General features: G+C 49.1%; 1 protein-coding gene across 2 annotated transcripts in view; it reads left to right on the forward strand.

Annotated features, from left to right (window-relative positions):
• The first annotated feature begins 1,138 nt into the window (after positions 1-1,138).
• The window catches only part of Lrrc8a (leucine rich repeat containing 8 VRAC subunit A), a 28,045-nt gene continuing 13,517 nt past the window's right edge, over positions 1,139-15,666 (forward strand). Inside the window, exons 1-2 of one of the 2 annotated variants that reach the window (XM_031369670.1) lie at positions 1,139-1,359; positions 4,452-4,560. The gene's annotated coding sequence lies outside the window, so the exon portion shown is untranslated. Of the gene's footprint in view, positions 1,360-1,590; positions 1,736-4,451; positions 4,561-15,666 lie in introns of those variants that run through there. The other variant, XM_031369669.1, reaches the window with a different exon arrangement.

Genomic DNA, 15,666 nt, shown 5'->3' on the forward strand with positions numbered 1-15,666 from the left:
CTTCTGGTGTGTCTGAAGACAGCTACTTACATATAATAATAAATAAAAATTTAAAAACAAACAAAAAAACAAAAAAAAAAGAAAAAAGAAAAAAACAAAAAAAAGAGAAAACCCTGCCCCAACTCTAACTCTGGATCCTTTCATTGACTAGCAGAATATATCTTTTCTAGGGCAAAATGCTTTTTGGCAACAGAAAAAAAGCATTACCTTTGAAATTGAGATTATTATTATTTTTAAAGTTTGAAACTAAATATATTTTAGTATGTGGATAAATATACTTATATCCCCCTTTCTCTTTATATAAATTTAAGATTAAGGGGCTGGTGAGATGGCTCAGCAGTTATGAGCACTGACTGCTCTTCCAGAGGTCCTGTCTATGCAAAAGGGGACAGAGATCTCAGTGAGGGAAGGATAATCTGTGCTGCACATGTATCTTATTAGTCAGCTGGTGCACACACCACTGATACCCAAATCCACAAAAACACTCTGCTACTCATTGCTGTCCTTCCTGCCTTTCTTCTTTCACTTATAAGCTACTAGAAGTCGTCTCCTACTGGAGTTCATGGAACATTTTGTTTTAATGGCTGAACAATTTCCCAACCTACGGATTCTTACAGGTAGCCTGGGAATTAATTATGAGGACCCGAGAAGATCAACCCAGATACAGAGCTAGCGGCTGAAGACATGGAGGCGAGGTTCTGAAGATATTTTACCCTCAGCTCAGCTCAGAATTCACGGCTGTTAAGCTGAAGGTTTCACGATAAAGAATCCCCCTCACTCACTCCGCCAACTCTCTCTCTCTCTTCAGCCAGAAGCCAGAGCTTGCAGAAGCCGGGGAACCCGACAAAGAGATTCCCGCCAGAAGCCTGCGCTTACAAAAGCCGGGGCGAAATACTGGATAAAGCGTATACTTAGTTCCAAAGTGATCACTGGACTCAGGACACACCTACTGGACTCTCAATCTTAGGCAAAACTCCCAATACCTTATCTAGCACCGCACGGCCCCTCCTCTCTCCTAGAAAAAGCTCCTAACCCTGGCCAGTCGGGCGACTTCAAAGACCTCCAAGTGTGAGACTGTAAACTCGCTCGGGAGCAACTCATCCCCAAATAAGCCTTCAAATTCAGTTTACTGTATTTATTTCAGCGGCGGCGGCGAAGCCATTCAGTTAACACGGAATTATGCGACTTTTCAGGGACAACCGTCGCAAGCCAGACGTGTCGGAGCGCGCCGTCGGTTATCAGCGGGTCAGTTACATTTGCGGGTACCTGCATCATCTGGGCAGCTAGTCAACTAAGGAGCAGCACTAAAGGAATAAAAAGGACGCTGGCCCAATGGCGATCGGAATCCGAACGAAAGAGGTGAGCGGATCCTTGCGTCGGCTCGGGTCACTTCGCGGCTCTTGCTGGAGTAACGCATCCCTTTAAGTTGCAAGCATCCCTGTCGCTTTAAAGGGGCTGAACTCTGCTCCGTTACTTCCGCCCCGAAGTGTCTTGGCGCAGGCGCGTGGAGGGGAGTAGAGTGAAGCGGCCTGAAGCTCTCCCCTCAACAGACATGGCGACTGCCAGGATGCCGCGGGTGCGTCCGGCCGTGACGTCACTTCCGGGGCGGGGGAGGCAGAGTGGTGCAGTGAGGGACAAACAAAAGGAGGCGCTGGAGGAGCGAGGCGGCCGGCGGCCGGACTGGGTGGCGGAGGGCTAGGGCTGCCTGCCGGGCGGCTGCGAGCTGCGAGCCCAGGTGAGTGGGTCGCGTGGAGGATGAGACGCGCGCTGTCACCTCACGGAGCCCAGTAGACGCGCGCTCCGCCCCCTCTCACTGCCCCGGGGCCGCCGGCCACCCTGGCCCTGAGCTGGGCTCTGCTCCGCCCTGCCTCTCGCGGGCGGGCGCCGACTCCGGACTCCACCCTCCAGGCCGTGCAGCGGCGCGCGAGCCCCCTCCCGGGCACCCTGTCCTCCGCGCGCGACTCTCATGCGAGTTTCCGCCGCGGTCCCCGGGCCGCGCTCGCCGCGCCGGTCCCCGCAGATCCGCGCCCCTTTCCCAGTGGTTCCACCCGGGGATTCTCTTGACAGCTCCCCCACTAGCTCTTTTCAGTTCTTGGCCGTGGCTTCCCGCCGCCGGCTTCTTTCCTTAGACCACTCCCTCTTCCCGAACTCCTGACTGTCTCCTTCTATGGGGACGTGAGCACAGACTTTAGGGTCCTCAGGCTGGGGCTCCCCGAACGACCGACTCCTGATTTGAGAGTCTGTTTGGTTCTGTCCCTGTCTTGTGCATCTCTAGGGCAGGAGTGACAAGTACAGGATGTTGTTGGTGAGCTGGAGGTCAGCAAAGAACTTCCCAAGTCGAAGGAACAGCAGAGAGTCCAGGATGACGGTGTCAGGGGGTGGAGGGTTGTTTTTTGAGACAGTCTCAACTATGTAGCCTTGACTGCCCTCGAACTCTCCATGTAAACCAGGCTGGCTGGCCTCAAGCCCTCAGAGGTTCACCTGAGTGCTTGGTACAGACGTGAGTCTCTAACCTCTGAGACCTGGGTTCCTGAACCTGCCTTGCACCGGATTGGAGTGAATCAAGATGGGCTGGTTCTGCTTGATACAATTGCTGTCTTTTTTTGGAAGGACACATTGAGTGAGCATTAGCTTTTTCCTGATGGAAACTGGGCTGACATAGTGGTAGTTCTAGGACAGCCACACTTATACAGCCTCCTCTTCTCCTTCACCAGCTAGGACAGCTTTAAGGATGAAGTGTGGAGGGGAGAGAGTGTGTGTGAGGACTGGGGACACTGTGTGCTGAATTTTGGAGACAGAATTGAGTAGCCAGAGGCTACAAGGTCTTTTCCTGCCTTGCAAGTGTGTCAGTGGTCCCTTTAAGTCTGCCATCTGTATTATGCCTTCTGTAGCAGACACACTGGCCCACAGACAGACAGTGCAGGAAGAGTAGGTTGACTGTTGAGGGTAGGGGGTGTATTCAGAGGCCCAGGGTGGCGCCCATGGGCTAGGCCGTTCATACTGCTGTTTTTCCTTGACGAAGGTCGGGCTCTGCTCCAGCTGTCATGGGCAGGCAAGGACAGGTAAGCAGTGCTGGAGGACAGCTTCCCGGAGCCTTCCTGGGGATGGTGTACAGAGCAGGGACCAGAGAAGCAATTGACAACACCTCAAACCCCCAGGCGTCAGCCTCAGCACTTGTTCTCCATACCTAAGGCAGGCACATCCGCTTGGATGGAGTTTCCTTATGAATTTGAATGGCCTCTGTGCAGGGCTTGGGCTTCTGAGGGTCATCCTAACAGGGCAGAACCCCACCTTGCTACCTGGAACCAGCCTCTTCGCAGGTCACTATCCTGAGACTGTAGATGATTCCAGGTTCTTACACAGAGACATTGAAGCGCAGGCTGACCTCCTGATAACTGGGGAGGAATAAATGCAGACATTAAATAAATGTAGACCATTGTGGTCCTGAAGCAACCCAGAGGAGAGAGTCTTGAGTTATTGAGCAGGCTGTCCAGGGTACATGTCCTTCAAGAAGGGACTAGAAGAGTCAGTGAGTCCAGAGTCCCACTTCAGCCATGCTGTGAAATGGGCAGGCTGCTCTCTAGCCCCACAGTGTTCCAGTCCTGTCTGAGACAGAGGGTGGGGCTGAGGCTGACTCCAGGTGCTTTGCTGCAGGGTCACATACAGCCTGCCTTCCTGTGGCTTGGGGGACTGAGTTTGCCCTCCATCCTTTACCAGAGCCTACATTTCCACAAGTGTGACAGTGCTTCCCAGCCCCTCCTAGACGCCCCACCTCCCAGGTCCTGCTGTCTGCTGCTTCCTTCCTGGTTAACCACTGCTATAACTCTCTAACTCCCTCCTAGCTGGGCCACACTCCCATCTCAGGCGTCTGTTGCTGTCTTCCAAGTCTGGAGTGGTGCCCACATTTGTCTCTCACACAGCCACCTTGTCTTTGGTAAGCAGTGCAGAGCACGGTGCCTGTTGGTAGTTGAGCACTTGCTCACTGTGGAGAGTATGTCCTTGTGTTTCAGTGAAAGTCCCTGCCTGGCCTGGCTCAGCCCTTGCCATTCCTCTCTCAACATCTCCCACATCCAGGACTAGCTGTGACCAAAGAGTAGCTTGTAGCATCCTGCCCACCTCGTCTCTCCTGCCTGGATCCATCTCCTCCTCACACCCAGGGGTCACCAGATACCTGTTCTTCTAAGAAACTGTACTAACCCCTTTGGTCTGACTTTAGGGCTGAGCCTGAGTCCCTAGCAGAGCCTTGCCTCCAGATTGAAAAAACTGCCTTGGGGACTCTCTGGAGAACCAGGATCTATGGGGCAGGTACCCTTTTGGTAGCTCTTTGCTCTAGAGCCCTGTGTAGGCTCTGTCACTTATTTCCATGCTCTCTAAAGAAACTCTGTGAACAATATAAGTATCTTTGAGAGCCACAAACATGCCTATTGACTGTAGCTCTTACTTTCTCATAGGGCAGCAGCAGCGTCCATGGAGCAAAAGGAATGTCAGGACCCTGTGCATCCAGACAGGGACCAGCCTCAGCACCAACAGCCAACACAAAGATAGCAGAGCCATCTCAGGGTAAGCTCTCCCCAGATATCTGCACTGCTCTCCCGGGCAGATAGCATGGTCGCACCTCCATTTTCATAGTCCTTTGACCTGCAAAGGCTCTAGGCCATCAGAGTGGTGCTTTCTCCCTCTGCTTTGGTGTTTTGGATTCTATTTCAGTAGTGAAGGTTGAGCCCCGAACCTCACATGTGTTAGATAGACAAGCATTCTACCTTCCTGCTTCAGTCTCTCAGTCCTGGGAATAGGCGCACACCACCATTCTGGGGCAATGCTGGGGCGTCTTGCATTCCTTCAGGAAAAGCTGAGGCAGAGATGGAGGTTGGGGGACTGAGGCAAGAACAGAGGACCAGACCCAGAGAGTTACTGTAGCTAAGTTCAATCCATAGCCTCAGCTTCCTTCGTGGTGGGTTTAGCAAGTTGCTTCAGCGTGTATATGGATCAGCACTAGACAGAGACCACTGCTCAAGCTTTGGCAAATGATCCTGCAATCCTTTCACAGAGTGTTCTGCAGATTGCACAGCAGTGTCAGCACAAGCCAGCTCTAGGCAAAAGAGTACTTTCTGAGACACACTCTGCTTAGTGCCTTCTCCACACCAGTTCTCAAAAAGGTTCTAAAGAGAGGGCTATGCAACTGTTACCACCACCCATACCTCCCTGCAGATCTCATTGGTGTGCATAGCTAGAAATGCTGCCTGTGATACATTTCCCAAGAAATGTTCCTTTGGTCACTGAAGAACTCTGTGGCTGTTGTGGGACTTGTCAGAGCCTTGAAAGTGTTCCTGAGCCAGGCAGTGGCTCATGCTTTAACCCAGCACTTGGGAGGCAGAGGCAGGCAGATTTCTGAGTTCGAGGCAAGCCTGGTCTACAGAGTGAGATCCAGGACATCCAGGACTACACAGAGAAACCCTGTCTTGAGAGAGAGGAAAAAAAAAAGTGTTCCTGAGCATGATGAGTGGGAGCAGCCTTCACACTGATGTGGTCACATATGGATCTCTTGAGATATGTTCCTTTATACTTTGTATAGTTTGCCTTTTCTCTGCTTTTTGAGGCAAGGTCTCGTGTAGTTGGGGTGGCGGCTATTCCTTTCAAAATCTATGTAGTGGCTGCCTATTCCTGGACTAGCCTCAAACAACAACTACAATTACTACTACAACTTCTTTTTCTTCTCTAGGTTTTTTTTTTTTTTTTTTTTTTTTTTTTTTTTTTTTTTTGGTTTTTTCGAGACAGGGTTTCTCTGTGTAGCCCTGGCTGTCCTGGAACTCACTCTGTAGACCAGACTGACTTCGAACTCAGAAATCCACCTGCCTCTGCCTCCCAAGTGCTGGGATTAAAGGCATGCGCCACCACCGCCCGGCTCTTCTCTAGTTTTTTAAAATTATTTATCTTTATTTTATGTACATTGGTGATTTAACTGCATGCATGTCTATGTGAGGATGTTAGATCCCCTAGAACAGGAGTTACAGACAGATGGTTGCGAACTGCCGTGTGGTTGCTGGGTATTGAACCCCAGGTCCTCTGGAAGAGCAGACAGTGCTCTTTAACTACTGAGCCATCTCTCCAGCCCCTCTTCTCTAGTTTTATTTCATTATGTGTATGAATGATGAATGTTTTTGCCTGCATGTATGTCTGTGCATCATGGGTGTGCCTGGTATCCTTGAAGGTCAGAAGATAGCCTTAGATTCCCTTGAAGTGGAATTAGAGACAATTGTGAGCTGTTGGGAATTGAACTTGGGTCTTCTCCAAGAGCAATAAATGTTTCTAACTCCTGAGCCATCTCTTCAGCCCTGGTTTCGAACTTTTGATCCTTTTACCTCAGCCTCTGGAGGGCTAGAAATACAGATGTGCCCCTTCATATTGTTTAGATTTTCACATCTTCTCTATGACGCCTACTTCAGGAGAGTCAGGTCACTTTGGGGCTACCTGCTTTTTAGTTCTCCTGTTTCTTGGAAGGGCAACCAGTGTGTAGAGCCCTTACCCAGGACAGCCTGCTGTCAGCCAGGTTGCTGAGGCTGGCAGACAGAAGGCACATTCCTGTTGCAGCCCCCCTGGCACCCTGCTGGGCCTTTCTGGCATGTGGGCATTGACACCAGAGAGGGAGGTGGGAAATGCCTGGTGTGTGGTGCTGTCATACTCTTTTGTTTATGGGAACAAGGTCAGCAGTGACTGCTCTGCCCTGTGGGAGCTTCCTGTTGGTTGTTGAGGAACTCTGTCCCTTGGGAGAGGAGGCTTGAGCTGAAGCCTGCCTTTCTGGGCAGTGGAGAACAGGAAGCCAGAGGAAGCCAGTGCCTGTGTGAGATGGGAATTCCTTCTCTGCCCTCACAGAGAGTCCACCCTGCTGGTTTGAGGTATGGCCTGCCAACTCTGACCTCTGCTATCTGCTGAGCTAGGCCCAGGTGCAGCTCAGGGAGAAATGTAACATTTGAGTGAATTGGATTGTTGTATATGCCTGAGTCTGTCCCGTGACTGTCCTTACAGTACCTCCAGGTCAGTTTTGTATTGGTCGTAGACAGTTTCAGACAGAAATCTCATGGGTTGGAAGACAAGAAAAAGGGCTTCCCAGTTGTTTTGAGTCTATAGAGCTACTGATAGGCACAATGAAATACCAGCAGGTTTTTTTAAAGATTTATTTATTTATTTTTGGTTTTTGGAGACAGTGTTTCTCTGTATAGCCCTGGCTGTCCTGGAACTCACTCTGTAGACCAGGCTGGCCTCGAACTCAGAAATCCACCTACCTCTGCCTCCCAAGTGCTGGGATTAAAGGCATGTACCACCACTGCCCAGTTTATTTAGTTATTTTATGTATATGAGTACACTGTAGCTGTCTTCAATTCACCAGAAGAGGGCATTGGATCCCATTACAGATGGTTGTGAGCCAACATGTGGTGCGGGGAATTAAACTCAGGACTGCTGGAAGAGCAGTCAATGCTCTTAACCACTGAGCTATCCCTCTAGCCTTGTATCAGCATTTTTTTAAAAAATGGGATCTCATACAGCCCAGGCTGGCCTTGAACTCCTACTGCTCCTGCTTCTCCCTCCCAAGTGCTGGGATTGCAGGTAAGCACCTCTAAGCCCAGCATCAACAAGGGTTTTATAGTGAGGCATGCCAAGCCTGACAGCTGGAGTCTGTGGAGTGTTGTCTGGCAGGATCTGCGTTCTTGCTGAGCTCCTGGTGCCCATTGACTGCATGACTCTACTAGGCTCTCCCGGCCTTCACTCCATTTCCTCTTCTGTCCTTCCCTTGCAGTCTCACTGCTCCTCGGAGATGTGAGCTGGCCCCTGAGTAGCTGATGGCTTGAGCCCTTCTCCTTCCCCTCCTTCCAACGCTTTATCCTCCATGAACATCCTTGGTGCTAAGAAGCCGTTAGGTCACCTCGTTCACTTCCACCTCAGCCGTGTGTGTGGTGTCCTTTTGCTATCAGACAAACAAAGACCAAGGCTTAGAAGATGTGATCACTTGCCTCAAGTTGTAAGTGGCCACACACACCAGGCCTGAAACTGCAGCAAGTGACTTGGTGACTTATGCTCCATCTACTCAACCCTTTCAGCTCTTCTCTATCTCTTTACTTTGAGAAAGCTTTCAGAGTATTTATAATGTGGTGCCCACTGACCCTGGCCCCAGACCTGAAGTTGGTCCTGGAGGACCGGGCCCAGTAGTCTACATGTGGCAGAAGCTCCCTATATGGTCAAGTTGGTGTTCTGCACACTATACTGGGATACTGACCAGAAAGCCACTCTTAGCTTCAGCCTTTAGTGAATAAAGACAGTAGGGGGTACAGTGGAGCTTCCTCCAGAACTAGGGTGGATTTTTTTGTTTGTTTGTTTTTGTTTGTCTGTCTCTGTCTCTGTGTGTGTGTCTGTTTGTATGTGTGTGTGTTTGTCTGTCTTTGTGTATGTGTGTCTTTGTGTGTGTGTGTGTGTGTGTGTGTGTGTGTGTGTGTGTGGTGTGTGTGATGGGCTTTACCTTCTCTGGTGAAAGATTCATGGGACTGAGGTTCTGGAAGGCTGTGACCTCACTGCAGATGTCCTGGACTCTCCTAGTAAGTTTTTTTCAGTCTCTTGAGGGCTTGAAATCTCAAAATTAAATTGCTTGGTGCATTACAGCCTCACAGTCCCTCTAGAGTAAAAGTGGCTATAAAATTCCATGGTCACATGCCACCCCCACCTCAGAGGCACATCTGCCAAACCTGTGCCCTCTCTGACAGTCAGCATGACAAATGTGTGCCTAGCAGCTCAGGCGGTCCCCTGGTCCCACAGCAAATGTGTCTGTAGCCTGTCCAGGGTGTTTACACTTACATTTCTTTTTTCTTTTTTCTTTTCTTTTTTTTAATGTTTTTCGAGACAGGGTTTCTCTGTGTAGCCCTGACTGTCCTGGAACTCACTCTGTAAACCAGGCTGGCCTCAAACTCAGAAATCCGCCTGCAACTGCCTCCCAAGTGCTGGGATTAAAGGCGTGTGCCACCACCGCCCAGCACACCTACATTTCTTAACCAGTCTCAGAAGACACAGCAGTTGCTCACAGCAGGTCACGACCAGTCTTCAAGGCTAATTTGTTTCCAGGGATGCAGACCCAAAATTGGGCTCTAGTTTCCTTAACACCTGAAATATACTAGAGGCTCCTGAGTATGGCCTGCTTACAAAGACCTCATTTCTGTTCATGCCTGGTCAGAAGGAGGCCCTTCCTAAGAAGCACCTTGAAAGGCCTGTGGAGACAGCAAGTCTGAGGAGTCCTGTTGTTTTAGGAACTGCTTGGCACAGTGGCTAGTCACATCTAGGTCCAGTGCCACCAGGTCCTGTAATATCAAGTCAGTTCATGAACTCTCTGGACCTCAAACTCTTCACATTGAAAAGAGCTTTCAGCCCTCGTGTTCTGAGAGCAGGTATGTGCCTGAAGTCCAGGCTGCTTTGGAGCTGGACAGGAGGAGTTCATGAGTTTACAAAGGCAGCCATCCTGCGCAACATCTCAAACAACCCCTAATAATAACTATAGTAAACATTTTTACTGCATAGAAATGATTGAAAGGCTTTTTGGGGACCGCTTCATTTGGTCTCCCCTGCAACCTTCCAAAAGAAACAAACATTACAGCTGTTTTACAGATGAGATGGAATTCTTTTTCCAAGTCAGTCACTGGTGAGGTTGGGAGCCACCAAGTGGTTTGCCATGGTGTTGGAAGCTGAGGGGCAAGAAGTGCTGGGCACATAGCAAAGGCAGTGGCGGGCTCTAAACTTCAACGGCTATGCTGTATAGAGATTGCAGTGACTAGTGGGGGTAGTCCAGGAGGTGGCCCTTGCCTGTCACCTTTTACCAGGACAAAGCCACACCCCTGTGGGTTTGCAGAGGACAGACCTGTTTGGGAAGCCCTGCCCTAGTGCCAGAGCAGTTCAGCTACTTTAACCCTCCTGCTCCAGCCTGCTGTCTCCCCTAAGCTGTGTCCCACGAGGTGAGGGAGTGCCCTCCTGTGCAGGGTAAGCCCCAAGCCCACAGTCTCTTACTCATTCCAGCTGGGTTTAGCAGTCCGGCCAGGATATGGGGCTGCGTACCAGATGAGGGTGAGACCTCCCACCTCTTGGCCTAGTAGGTGAGGAAGCATAAACCCTGGGGCACATTCATAGGCCTGAGACACTCAGTATCTCACTGGGCCTCTAAGGACTAGCCCCCTCCCCTCAAAGCATTTTAGAGTGACAGCCTTCCTCTGCCTGCAGGAAAGTTTTTCCTTAGGTTCTGTTTGTGCTTCAACAAAGGGCTCTTTGTGCTCTGCATGCTCTGCAGCTTAGAGGGTTTGTAGCCTCTAAGAGCCAGGTGGAGGAGCTGCCTGAGTCTCTGGGCATGCATGCTTTGGTGGTTTTTCTCCAGATGGTAGAGGTAGCATGTAATCTCTCTGAGGGTGTGTGTGTGTCTTTGTTTAGGAAGCATCAACAGGGGCTCAGTGGTGAAGAGCACTGACTGCTCTTCCTGAGGTCCTGAGTTCAATTCCCAGCAACCACATGGTGGCTTACAACCATCTGTAATAGGATCTGATGCCCTCTTCTGGTGTGTCTGAAGACAGCTACAGTGTATTTATATAAATACAGTAAATAAATCTTTTTTTTTTTTTTTTAAGAAGCATCAACAGGAAATTAGGAGCAGTGCACACTACTATAGTTCCAGCCGCTCAGGTAGCTGAGGCTGGAGGATTGTCTCTATCAGGGCTTCAGAGCAACCTGAGCAACATAGACTCCTCTTGAGGAAAGAGAAGAGGTTTAAGGGGAGGGGATGGAAAAGGGCGGCCCTAGAGATGAGACGCGATGCCTGAGGACTGGCTCTCGTGGCCTTGCCTGAGCCCTGGAAGCAGAAAGGTACTGTAGGTACCCTCCTACACAGAAACAACAGAACTATGGGAGGGTCTTTTGGGGTGGCAGGTTGGGTTCTGGGCCATGCTAGGTTTCAAATAGGTGTAGCACCTGTCTTCAGTTCCTACAGTGGCACTCTGAATAGCCACAGTCCCACCTTACAGTTGAGATAGCAGAGGGGACATGGTGGAATGGCACTCTGCTCTCCAAGCTCTTTCTGCCCTGTGTGTTGCCTCCTTAGATTAGAGTTACTGTGGCTGTGGTGTGTTACAGGAGGCGGGGGAGCACATGCAGAGCTTTCCTCACAGAGGAGCACCTGCTCCTGGGTGGTTCAGTTATAGTCCCCAGCAGGCTTTGTCTTATGTGTTTCCTATTTAAAAGCACGTGATATGTAAATTGCAAGATTTTACCTTATCTACCCCTCTGACTTAATCTCCTTGAGTTTATATGTGTTTCTATAACATGCAGTAAGGAGGGTTTTTGTTTTACTTTGTTTTGTTTTTTAAACTGATGGACTGTTTTCAGATAAGAAGAGGTTTATGGTAGGCGCCACAGCTCCTGCAGTTGGTCAGTCTGCTGTGGTGCTGTGGTCCTCGACCTTCCTAATGTTGCTGTCCTTTTTTTCTTTTCTTTTCTTTTTTTTTTGGTTTTTCAAGACAGGGTTTCTCTGAGTAGCCCTGGCTGTCCTGGAACTCACTTTGTAGACCAGGCTGGCCTCGAACTCAGAAATCCACCTGCCTCTGCCTCCCAAGTGCTGGGATTAAAGGCGTGCGCCACCACCGCCCGGCTTTTTTTTTTTTTTTTTTTTTTTAAGATTTATTTGGGGCTGGAGAGATGGCTCAGTGGTTAAGAGCACTAACTGCTCTTCCGAAGGTCCTGAGAATAAATAAATAAATCTTTAAAAAAAAAGATTTATTTATTGTTATATGTAAGTACACTGTAGCTGTCTTCAGATACACCAGAAGAGGGCATCAGATCTCATTACAGATGGTTGTGAGCCACCATGAACTCAGGACCTTTGGAAGAGCAGTCAGTGCTCTTAACCGCTGAGCCATCTCGCCAGCCCAATGTTGTCGTCCTTTTAACACAGCTATGCTGGCCCCCAGCCATAAGAGTACTTGTTGCTGCCTCATAACTATGATTTTGCTATTGTTGCAAATCGTAACATAAATTCGTGGTATGTAGGATATCTGATATTTGACCCATGTAAAAGGTCTTTTGATCTCAAGGGGTCTGGAGCCGCAGCTGAGATGGCTGCTGTAGTGATAGGTCTGTAGATGGCAGGTGAACAAGATGGGCCAGTGAGGGAAGGCACCGCTAAGCCTGACAACCTGAGCTCATTCCTCAGTTGCTGCCTGCTGGAAGGAGAGAGCTGACTCTCCCTCAGGCTGTTCTCGGAGCTGCGCTTGCTCTGTGGTGTGTGTTCCCGCATGTGCACAGGTGCACACGCACACCCTGAGGAAAGGGAAGTCATTCAGGACAGCTAGAAAGATCGGGCAGCTCACTTTCCAGTCATCTTTTAGCTGCAGAGAATTTTTGTTTTTGTTTTTTAAATAAACTCTGTTCCCTTGCCTTTCTGTCTTCCTCTTTTCTTTTGTTTTTCAAGACAGGGTTTCTCTGTGTAGCTCTGGTTGTCCTGAAACTCAGTTTGTAGACCAGACTAACCTTAAACTCAGATTCTGCCCCCTGAGTGCTGGGATCAAACACATGCTCCACCACACTTGCCTCTTGTCTTTCTTTCTTTCTTTCTTTTTTTTTTTTAAAGATTTATTTATTTATTGTTATATGTAAGTACACTGCAGCTGTCTTCAGATACACCAGAAGAGGGTGTCAGATCTCATTAAGGATGGTTGTAAGCCACCATGTGGTTGCTGGGATTTGAACTCAGGACCTTTGGTAAAGCAGTCAGTGCTCTTACCCACTGAGCCACCTCACCAGCCCACCTCTTGCCTTTCTTAAAAAAAAAAAAAAAAGTTAGTAATAAACGTAAAATTTTAAAGGCTTAAGAAAAGTAGACCTGAAGTTGAGAAGGCACAAAAATAAAGAGTGGGCTCATACTTGTTTTTATTGTATGCTCCACATGAAGCGTAAGATCCTTGTTCTCACTGTGTTTGGGTGCCAGACTGGTGCCTCAGGTCAAGGTTGCTGGATGGCACGGGTGGTGGATGTATTCCTCCCTGTACAGTAGTCACCTCCTCTATCTGAGAAAGATTCATCTTGCAAGTAAAAACTTTGTCCCCATCCCGCAGCCCACTCCCGGGGACTCGCTTCCCTTTGGATTTGACTCCTTAGTACTGTTGTTGGTGTCACCCTGCAGCAGTAAGTAGTCCTGTCTTGACTGGCTTCTTTTGGGGACCACACTCCTCATCCCTGTCAGCAGCTTCTTATTTAGGCTAGTATCTTGGGGACAGTCACTGTATACAGATTTGGGAAGCGGGGAGCATTCCTATTACAGAGTTTATAAACAGACGTTTGAGTTAAATTATGTGCTTGGGCCAAAAGAGTATTTTATGCTGGGGATGAATTTGAATTCATCTGTTTCCTATTCTTCCTCTGCTGTCTGTCTTCCTGCCATGTAGGGGAGAACAGGGGCTCTCAGCGTTGCCTGTCTAACCCTTCTGCTCCTGTCTCTGTGTGTGTGTGTGTGTGTGTGTGTGTGTGTGTGTGTGTGTGTGTATAGGGGGCTTGTATAGAATACATTTCTATTCTATCCAGAGTTGATGTTTTGGGGCAGGGAGTGTACAGGTTGGAAGGAGAGGGAGTGCTCACTGCCATGGTAACCTATACAGCAGCCTCTGCTGCTCACTGGGCCCTCACAAGTGTGAGGATGGGAGAGGACCAGTCCCTGGGGCGACTTTTGTATAATGAAGTAGCTCAGGCACCCAGGAAGGAATATGTCAAGGTTGCATCAGAGCTCCGTCCTCTCCTTCCACCATGTGAGTCCAAGAGATCTGACAGAAGGACAGATGGACAAAGTGTGTGATCTGGGAATGTCACATGTGACAGACAGTGTTACCTCTGCAGCTCCAGGGGGAAAGAGTGGGACCTCAAAGCTGTGCCAGTCTCAAGTGTCACAAGTGTCACAGCAACAAATTCCAGGAAGCCAGGGGGCTGGAGAGATGGCTCAGCAGGTAAAAACGCTGGCTGTTCTTGCAGAGAATTTAATTCCCAGCATTCACATGGTGGCTCAACTTTATTTATAATGGAATCTAATTCCCTCCTGTGTGCATGAAGACGGAGCACTCATATACATAAGAGTAAAGAAATCTTTAAAAAAAACACACAAAAGCTGAAGCAAAGCTTGGAAATCATCGGGCTGGGAGGTAGGTCAGTGCACGTTACAGACCTCGGACTGGGAGTTTCAATTCTCAGTACCAGAGAGACGCAACCTTAACATGTCTGCCAACAAAGCTCAGTGGTGGCACACTCAGACGTGCTTACTGAAGGGCAGAGGGTCACAGACTCCATGTACCAGAGCCTCCTCAAACATGCAGGTGCCATCTTCCTCTCAGATTCCCAGCCTGTTGGATAAAAATGTCACCTCTGAAAGTCTTTCAAGAAAAGAAAGATGAGTCAACAGAAAAGAGGACTGCAGGGCCTGCAGCAAAGGTGGCTCAGGCACAGTGCTGTTGCCAAGGCTGACCTGACTTCAAGACCCACATCTACATAGTAGAAGGAGAGACCAAAGCCTACAGTTGACCTCTGACTTCCATACATATCCCTCTCCAAATAAATGAGTGAATCTAATGAGAATGAACTGTTTCCCCTTAGTTATTGAAATAATGCACTTATAATAAAAAGAGGTAAACCTGGAGTAAGAAAGAGTAGCGAGGGCAGGTGTCTCTTGTTACCAGGGTTACAGTTAGCAGACTTTGAATCTGTCCTTGTGTTAAGTGTTTTTACACAAATGCACTTTTATTTGCTGTATAGTATTTTGTCCTCTGATCGTGTAACAGATATTTCATGTTCTCCCCACAGCAGGCTCTTATGCCCACTGTGTGGACACTCCTGGGCTGTGTCTGGCCGCAGCTTGAACAGGCACTGGCCTACCTTGGTTTTCTCAGCTCAGTCTGCTTGAGAAACACATATTCCACCTTCCACACCCCAAACTGCACAGGGGCCAGGGATGAGCCCCAAATGGTCCATGTGATACAGAATTCCCAGTCTTTTCCCTTTCCTCAGGCATCTCCTGCCCACTTGTGATCATTTTGAGAGATATTCACCCTCCAGGTCTGGGACATAGTCTCTAGAGGGCATTGATTAATCTTTGCTAGAAGAACAAATGGGGCTGGGGGATGTGACTCAGTTGGTGGAGTGCTTGCCTGGCATGCATGAGGCCCTAGGCTTGATCCCCAGTACTCTGTAAACTGGGTGTAATGGTACCTGCCTGTTGTCCAGCACTGGAGCAGTGGAGGCAGGAGGATAAGGAGTTGAAGGTCATCCTCAGCTTCCTAGCAGTTTGCAGGGCCACTTGGATTATGTGAAACCCTTTCCTACAAATAAACAAAAGCAGTGGCTATAGCGTGGCAACACAGCTCCTTCCACTTTCCCTTAGCATATTTCACCCCTTTTCATCCTTGTTCTCTGTTTAGGGGAGTCTCCAAACTTTGCATCTCTCTCTCTCTCTCTCTCTCTCTCTCTCTCTCTGTCTGTCTGTCTTGGTTTTTTGAAACAGGGTTTCTCTGTGTAGCCCTGGCTGTCCTGGAACTCAAACTCAGAAATCCGCCTGCCCCTGCCTTCCAAGTGCTAGGATTAAAGGTGTGCACCACCACCGCCTGGCTCTCTCTCTTT

The sequence above is a fragment of the Mastomys coucha genome, unplaced genomic scaffold, assembly GCF_008632895.1.
Source record: "Mastomys coucha isolate ucsf_1 unplaced genomic scaffold, UCSF_Mcou_1 pScaffold15, whole genome shotgun sequence".
Taxonomy (NCBI): Eukaryota; Metazoa; Chordata; class Mammalia; order Rodentia; family Muridae; genus Mastomys; species Mastomys coucha.